Raw genomic sequence first — 8,485 nt, forward strand, 5'->3', positions numbered from 1 at the left:
ACCCTCAATTCACCTATAAATAACCTTCTTCCACATTCATCCTTTCTTTACACCTTCAAAACCTGCAACAAGACTCCGACGAACAAAAAACCTGCAACTTCCACAAAAATGGCCTATTCCGCTTCTCATGAATCCAACAATAACGATAGCCAAGTATAGTCAATAGGCGCTGACAGCCGCGCACTTGTCTTTTTGCCAATGAAACCAAACAATCACGCCATTGAACTGCGCAACACCCTATTCGACGACCATTTTGCAATAATAATAGAGTTCTTCAAGAACTGCATCCTCCTCCCCGCCCTCACTCTAGTGGACCCTGGCATACCATTAAAGTACGTACAACAATACTAGCAAACCTGCGAATTTCATCCAACCAGTCACGGTATAATGGGGTATATGGATGCCCCAAATGACATGATATGCTCGCTAAAGATATCGCGAGCTAAAGTTTCTAGGGTGTTATGCATTCCCACAAGAAAGGAACTCGGGATTGAACAATACGACGAACCACCAACCTCCGACGACATCCTCCGGTTCGTAAAGATGCTAGGTTACAACCGTGACCTACGCAATGTTTCGGACTTCAAAAGACAATCCCTCCCGCCAATGTGGAATTTGTTCTTCTCCATACTAAATCGATTCCTTACTTGCAAGCTGGGTTCCCTAGACCAAGGGAACCTGAACATAATGACAATCATGTATGGGTTATTCTTCAACTTAAATCTCGACTATGCCTTCCACATTTACAACGAGATTCATGCGGCCGTGATCAAAAAATGCAAACTTCAAGCCGCAGGAAAGCCCCTCACTGCAGTTCTCTTTCCCCGCTTCCTCGCCCTCTTCATTGGGGACGCAATGAGGAAGCACGGTCTACCTGCTGCGGAGCCTTTCACCCCGGTCTACAAGATGCAAGGACACCGACCAACCCTCTCGAAGGAAGGATACAGCATCAATCAACCACTGTCTCGGGCTATGCTCGCTGTCATACCATCGGCAAATGAGATACGCCAGACCTATGAATGCTCCATGCTGTCCCAAGAACCGAGGGCAGCTACCCCGGAGCATTTAGAGTCGTCCCCCCTCCAAGCGAGGGAGCACAAGCGTCATCTTCATCGGATGATGAAGATGATGATGATGATGATGCTACTCGTGCTTCCCTCGGCCTTACTCATACAATTCCGTAACCCACTTCCCAAAGGACAACCACATCCACTACCCCTGGCGATCAAAGCTAAAAGGGTATTGAAACAGGACGACCAAGTCCAACCCCAACCCTAGCCAGCCATCCAGAGGCCATTCTTCGGGCCTCTGGAGATAGACAAGTCGAGGAACCACGTTTACCATCACCCCTCTCTCAACAAAGAGGTGATGAAGAGATAAGAGTCCCTTCGCCTCAGGGCTCGCCACATCCCATCACACACACAGAAGCATGTGTTGCTTCTGACGTTGAACCCATAGATCGTTCAGAGCGATCTTCCCTTCATGCACCTCCCCCTTCGATATTTGATCTATCGAAGGGGACATACATTCGCTTCACTTACTTGGCCTCTGAAGCCGAGGAAGAGGAAGCTGATGTAGCAACATCATGAGATAGCTCTTCTCTCGAGGGCTATCAAGGACATGATGGAAGTCCTTCGAGGCCTACATTCACACAAGGCAAGAAGGCGCCTCAGGAACAGAGGCACAACCTGCAGCATCCGTTGCTGCAGGGGTTACCCAACAAGACGATCTAGTCACAAAGGCAGAGTTCCAAGCCTATGTCGATACAGTGACGCGGTCCTTGGATGACCTTAAACTCCTCATACAAGGGATAGTGGACAACCAACCCTCAACCGATACCACAGACCTCCACCAATCCCTTGCAATCCTCCAACACCATCTCACCCAAATAGAAACCCAAACCCAAGCCAACACAACTCGCCTACAAATGCTCCAACAAACTGTCACCCAACACCACAATACCACATCCTCCCTAGCCACCTAAAGAAACCAAGTCCTTATCCAATCCATCGCAACCTTCACGGCTTAGGCAACTGAGGCTGAAGAAAACCTCACCTACATCATTACCCAACTACAAACCATCCTTCGACGCCTTCATCAGATACCCACCTCCATCATCTCCAAAATCCCTCAACCTCAACCACCATCCACTTCATCACTCGATGAAACCCTCACAACACTCACCACCTAAATGGCCACCATACAAACCACCCTCACCCAACTACCCACCACCATACTTGCCCAAATCCCACAACCAAGTCAACCCCCACCTCCCTCTACAGGCCCATCCTTTGATGAAGCCTTATCCTCCTTCATTGCAGAGGTGAGGAATATCATTGCAAACCTTCCCCATCCTCCAACATCCGCTACACCCTATGTACCACCACCACCAACTACAAGCACATATTTTGCCACCAGAGCCGATCTTCGGGATCTGCCCAAGGCACTCATCTCATCCTTCAATGAGATCAGTGCAAAGTTTGCCACCCGATCCGTTGAACCTACCATAACGCTGAGGAAGAGTCTTCTATAACAGCAAGACCGAACAAACACTCTCCTTCGCACCATGGAACAACGGCGCAACAAGGATCGGGTGCGTACTCTCGCTAACCACATTCGATTGTGGAAGAATAACAGATCAAGAGCCTCATGCTCATCTAGCCGCCCCCTAAAACGACGAAGACATGATGATCTAGACCCCGATGATCAAGGTCTTGGACCTCATGAGGGGGAGAAAGAGGTGGCGGCAACACATCACACTGAATCCGCTGCACCACAACAACCATCACCATCACAACAACCACCCTCTACCAAACAAACCCAAGCGAGGGAACCAGAGGCTTTGCCCTCTGATGATGAACAAGATATACATGTTCCTTTAGCTACAACCCCAAAACCCATCGTGTTGAGTTCATCAACCGATGAAGAGCCAACCACACCACCAACAGAAATAAATCAAAATTTCACTTCCTCACCCACAACAAACCTACCTTTAACCCCTTCACCAACACCTCGCACAACTCAATCCTTCACCCTTTCTACACAACCAGAACCTATAACAAACCAACCATCGCCCCAAAAACCACAAAGCCCAACAGAAACCCATGCACCAGAAACCACCCAAGCCCATGAAACAGAGCCAACCGAAGAAACCTTACCTCTACCCATACATAAACCCAAACCAAAACACAACCCCCAACCTATACACAACCCTTAACCCATCAACCCGTGGTGAAATCATACAAAGCATGGAGTCGATGAGGAGACGTCCTCAATTGCCGCCCAGGGAACCAGTCATGATGGAAAACATCCATCAATATATGTACAAAGACCGTGATGAAAGTTTATCCACCAACCCTCCAATCTTATCGCCTGAGTCTATGGACCTCTTACACCATCGATTCATCAGACAAACCACACAAGCACCCTAGGCTGTCTTCTCGAATGATGGGATAAGGAGGGTCATAGACTTGAAAGTAAATACATTTGCCAACCGAGCTATCCGGTACATCGAGTTCACTATGGAGAGAGCACATGGGCTAGTTAGTGTGTTCAACAAAAATGACCTCATCAATCTCAACCCATATGACTTGATCGAGTTATATGCTTACACAGCTCAAAGGCAGGATCACGACATAAGATTTGGAATGGCAAACCGAGCAATAGTAAAGACGATGGAATCCCTGGTGAAACATAGAGCCAAAAGTGATTTTGAAATTGCTTTTAGGCTACGCATTGAAAGACTATCATGCGCTCCTCCAAATGAAGACTTCCAGGGCCTGCAGAAGAAACGATCTTCCTCAGTTCTGACTCAACCCGAACTTGGACTTGTTTACAAGAATGAGTTCGGGGTTAAAAATTTCTTCAGACTGACTGAAGCCTTCATGTATTCAACAGATACACTTGAATGGTTTCAAAAAATTATTAGAGAAAGACTGGGCAGAAACCATGTRCCGAGGGAAGTAGGGAGTCAGCTCATCCACGAGATATCGATAGTCATCGCATAACGAAGACTTCTCCTGCGCTTCAGAGAAATATACTCAGGTAGCTCGTGATGAGTTAAAAAAATTTGTTTGCTTTGCCTTGATGTATTTTGATTCAAGTATTGTAAGAAATTTCATCATCCAATGAAAATTTGGAATTTGATGTTTTTCTACTAGATTAGTTTATGTTCTTCATAAGTGTGTCTAGACTAGACTATGTTATTTCATTACTTAGGGGGAGATTGTTAAACCCCACATTTCATAATGTAAAAAGTAATGAAAAACAATAAGTGAGGAAGAACCAGAAGACCAATGAAGACATCAAGGCAGAAACCACTAAGTTTGGAATTCAACAAGAGGACCGATGGACAGTTCAACCAGAGGACCGATGGACAGTCCAAGGATGCTATGGAAAGAGCATTCTCATCGATCCTCTGGTCATCAACACTTAGAAGATTTTCCAGCACTTCATCCAAGCATGCAATGAAGATTTGAAGATAAGGATGAAATCATCACATCATGAATGACAGCTGGAGATGACACGTCAACAGCTGGAATTCGAGTGTATCTCAATATTAGTGTTTATCCATATAAAAGATAAACCTCATTTGTTAATACAAGATTTGCTAGAAACTAGCATTATATAGTTATCTTCTTATTAGCTGATTAGTATAAATAGGTGATTAGACCTATTGTAAACAGAATAGCCTTACGAATCGCTCTTACGTTTCTCAGTTTATAAAGTTAAACTTTTGAAGCTCAAGACTGTTCATAAATATTCTTATTTTTCTTCTCGAGTCTTCATAACTTCCTTCATAAAATCACTATAATTTGGTTATTCATAACTAGATTATTAGTGTTATTGAGATATCTGGGATCAACAGCGTGCTTCCTGAGGTACTTCCTTCCATCTATGTCACAGACTAGCAAAGGAAGACCAAAATATACCCATCATCTTCCGAATAACATGGACATATTTAAACCTGTACAATTTAAGAAATATTTACAACAAAAATATACATTCATATCATTTTATTATGTAGTACAAAGTCTTATACCACATTTACTTACCCATTGCCTAACAAAGAAAGATGTCTTCATTGGCTTGGATGACTCGGTGTTGGCATCTCATTGTTGGGGCCATTCCCCGACCTCGAACCTGTGAAAGCTGGGGGCTCCATGGCCACCTGTTGTTCATCTAAACCTCGAAAGGCGGTCTCCATGAATTCAACAATGTCGTCGGCCCGCGGGTCGCCATGCCTGCTAGTAGAGTTGCTGCCCCTTCCAGACATGGGGCTGCCGCGACTACCATGACGACCTCTACCATGCTCTCGGCGTGACATCTCCTAGAAGGCGGTAGTTTTACTACTTGACAACTTTAAAACTCTAAGTATAACGGTTTGAGTACTTGAAAGTCAAAGTGTAGGTGTGAATGAAGTTGGGGGTCCTTGAACGAGTTGAGAAGCCTACATTTAAAATTTTGACTATTGAAAAGTCAAAGCGTAGGTTTAGAGGAGTTTCGGACGACTTTAAAACTCTATGTGTAAAGGTTTAACTACTTGTTGAGAAGCCTATGTTTTTAAAAATTTCGGCGGTATAACGGCTATAAAATCAATATTTCCAAATGAATTAAGCTTAATGTTTGTCTAACAATTGGCAACCCAACTACGAATGAATACAATCAAGTCTAACATTTACCGAACAATTGGCAACCCAATTACAAATATATATAATCAAGCCTAATGTTTGCCCAACAATTGGCAACCTAACTAATTAAAAATAAACATAACCAACAAATATGTAAACTTTAACAAACACTAAACATAACAAACGAATATGCAAAATTTAACAAACAAACATAGATGTAAAAGAACAAATAAAGTTTTACGATTTAACAAATTTCTAAAAAAACAACTTCTAAAACGCATACATATTTCTAATATGGATACCATGGTTGGTGCAATAGCTATTGGTCAAATAGCAGAGTATATTGGCAGAAAAGGGGTATGCCTTCTTGCCTCATTTTGTATTCTATATGCTCATCTTTTTTATAAGGTGATAGAAGTATATAAATACAATAGATATTTCATATATATGTATATATATATATATATGTGTGTGTGTGTGTGTGTGCAAGTTGTATATAATTCCATATAGAAATATGATCAAGAATAGTTAAAGTTGAAAGTTTCAGTCACCACTGTTCTTTGATGATTGCAGCTATCCCAAATATATAGCTGATGGAACCTTCTTTATTTAAATAGAGAAAACTACTCTAATGCACCTTCTTTATTTAAATAGAGAAAACTACTCTAATGGAACCTTCTTTATTTACAAAGGTTCCTGTATATATAGCTGAGATAGCACCTCAAAACATGAGAGGGGCAGTAGGGTCTGTTAACCAGGTATCCGAACTCTATTTAGAAATGTGAATATGTAGTTCCATCATTATTCAACCTTCATATGTGTGACACCCCAACTTCCACATTGCATATAACATATAATTCATTCAGAGAATACATGTTAATTCCAACAAAGGTCCAAAGTACAAGAACTATATTACAAAATACACAACCCAAAAATTCCAAAGTACATGCTCTTGTACTACCTAACATCTAATTTCCAAAACACATCCATTGATCTTTATATAGCTATGCACATAGGGAAACAAATCACATTTTTCCCTTTTCCTTTATTATCATTATAATCTGCATTATCTGCAATACATATTTGAAACACAAAATGAGGGTTAGACATGAAGGTTTAGTGAGATCCCTTTTTCCATGGAATTGTAGGGTGAATATCACCAAAACATTATTCAAATAAATCATTACACATAATTAAATATTTTATAAAGCAACAGGACCAGAGCTCCTCTGGTTCCTCTACCAGAGCTTCTGGTTATACCAACCAGAGCTTCTTACTCAAGTAAATCTTCATAAAGGTTCATAGTAAAACACCATAGATAGTTAAAATAGAGCTCCTATGTAATAGATACAGAGCCTCTGGTTTGAGTAAAATCTTTGAAAAAAGGACTTGTATTCATATCAAACCAATATCTAGAACCCTTTCGTTCAATTGTGAGGACCAACGAGAGCTCCTCTGGTTCCTTTCAAGGAACAACCAGAGCTTCTCTGGTTCCTCATAAACCAAACACTTTTCCAAAACAGAGTTTATCCAAAATCATTGGCCATAAGCCAAGTTTTCTCCTTCTCAATAACATCAATACTATCATTTCAGAGCAACATCTCTAAGTCTTTAAATCACAAAGAAGTAAGAACTCAAATCTATTGAAATAATAAGAGATGTGATAGCAACAGCTATAATAATTCACACATACAAATGTCACCCTTATATCCAAAGGTACATCTCTCCTTGATATGCCACCCTTATAACCGAAGGTACACTTCTCCTTGATATGCCACCCTTATCCCATGGTACACCTCTCCTTGATATGCCACCCTTATTCCCTCATCAAAATTTATGGATTAGTTCCAAATGAAGACAGACCAAAGTCACAACCGTCTTGATGAAACAGCCTACATAGTTTTATCCACAAAATCTATAGATTAATTTCAAACAAAGATAGATCGAAGTCACATCCATCTTGAAGGAATATCCTCTATAGTTTTTAACCAATAACGGTTTCAAAACAGTTTTATCTTAAAACCTTGAACTCAAGAACAACCAGTTCTTTCAATCTCATTTCCAAATTCAAAATCTTCTTTAAATCTTTCAAATACGATATCATCTATAAATGGTTTTTAAAGAGTAATATCTGCTTTATTTTCCAAAACAGTTTCCAAAACCAGATTCATAAACTCAGCGCAAACTGTTGAAAAACATAAATTACTATACTTCTTCAAAGAATCAAATTATCCAAAACCCACCACTTCAATACTATCACTTAAAATGATTTGGTAACAAAAACTCACCTTATTTGCACAGATTGCAGGTTTAAACACATAGCAATTCCTTCAAAGGGACACAGATTCCTTAAATCACTTTTAAGCAAATATTCTTCTCAAGTACAATCTCCACCGCCCCACACTCTTTTTCTCTCAAAAGTTCTTCCAAATACTAGATAAGATAAGATCTTATCTTTTATTTCCATTAAATATTTCTTAATAGTGGCGGTGGGGATTTTTATTAATATAAAATGCTTTGGACGGTGGGTTTTATTATTTTAAAAACAAACCTTACTTAACCATGAAGATTGCATTATCCACATATTTTAATACTAACTCATGCATGCTTTTCACCTTACACGTACACACATATTTATCATCTTCTTATGCATGCACAACATCATCTTTTCACATATATACATGATTTACATACTTTCCTTAACTAATCATGCATATTATCACATATTTCACATATAATCACATAAAGGTTACCTCAACCAGTGCTGTTTGAAACCTGGTTATCACATTATGTCCCCCTCAAAAGAATTTCGTCTCGGAATTCATTTAACCAAACATCCAAGGGTATCGGGTTCT

This window comes from Cynara cardunculus, unplaced genomic scaffold (assembly GCF_001531365.2).
Source record: "Cynara cardunculus var. scolymus isolate 2C unplaced genomic scaffold, CcrdV1 Un_Scaffold_2521, whole genome shotgun sequence".
Classification (NCBI taxonomy): Eukaryota; Viridiplantae; Streptophyta; class Magnoliopsida; order Asterales; family Asteraceae; genus Cynara; species Cynara cardunculus.